This window comes from Dioscorea cayenensis, chromosome 11 (genome assembly GCF_009730915.1).
Source record: "Dioscorea cayenensis subsp. rotundata cultivar TDr96_F1 chromosome 11, TDr96_F1_v2_PseudoChromosome.rev07_lg8_w22 25.fasta, whole genome shotgun sequence".
Taxonomy (NCBI): domain Eukaryota; kingdom Viridiplantae; phylum Streptophyta; class Magnoliopsida; order Dioscoreales; family Dioscoreaceae; genus Dioscorea; species Dioscorea cayenensis.
Genome location: NC_052481.1, coordinates 14,629,404 through 14,630,246, shown reverse-complemented (window position 1 = coordinate 14,630,246; position 843 = coordinate 14,629,404). Strand labels below are relative to the sequence as shown.

Genomic DNA, 843 nt, shown 5'->3' with positions numbered 1-843 from the left:
AATCCGTGTCACGGACACTTTCGCAGGAGTTCCTTGAACCTTTCCCATGTCTCAAATAGAGACTCCAATTCCAACTGCACAAAGGATGAGATCTCATTCCTAAGCTTTGCTGATTTTCTGGGAGGGAAATAACGGGCTAGAAAAGCTTCTACCATCTCCTTCCATGTAGTGATTGATGCTCTAGGTAATGAGTGTAGCCACTGCTTTGCTTTCCCCTTTAAGGAAAATGGGAAGGCTATCAATTTGATGCCATCATCCGTCACACCATTTATCTTCAGCATGTCACACACCTCGAAGAAGCTCTCTATGTGACTGGTTGGATCCTCATCGGCCAAACCGTTGAATTATGCAGACTGCTGCAGCATATGGATGAATGCCGGCTTTAGCTCGAAGTTTTGAGCTGTAATTGGGGGACGCACAATACTTGATTGTGTCCCCAACACTGAAGGTTTGGCATAATCGGATAGTGTTCATTGTTGCTCATTTTGTTCTGCCATGCTTTCAGATCCTTCTACTTCCAAATCAGTTGGATTATGCTGTTCTTGCACAGGTTCTTTCCCTTTTCTTCTAAGTGTGCGTTCAAGCTAAGGGTCTCCTTCAATCAATATTGAGGGATTCCCTCGGGTCATAACCTGGAGTTGCACCAAAAATCTAGAAAAAGAAAATCAGAACGATGATAGAATAAGCAGATATGGATTAGAATGTGTGGTGAAATAGCTAAGAAAACAAAGTGCAAAGTATCTCTAAACGCCTATCTCCCCGGCAACGGCGCCAAAAACTTGACAAGGTCCCCTTGCGTATATCCCGCAAGTGCACGGGTTTGTCGAAGTAATAATCAAGGGT

The 843-nt window shown here is 43.9% G+C and overlaps 1 non-coding gene across 1 annotated transcript; it reads left to right on the top strand.

The window, feature by feature from the left end:
* Positions 1-107, top strand: LOC120272817. The gene has a single exon (XR_005540352.1). It is a non-coding gene; the product is annotated as a small nucleolar RNA R71 (small nucleolar RNA).
* Positions 108-843: the final 736 nt, after the last annotated feature.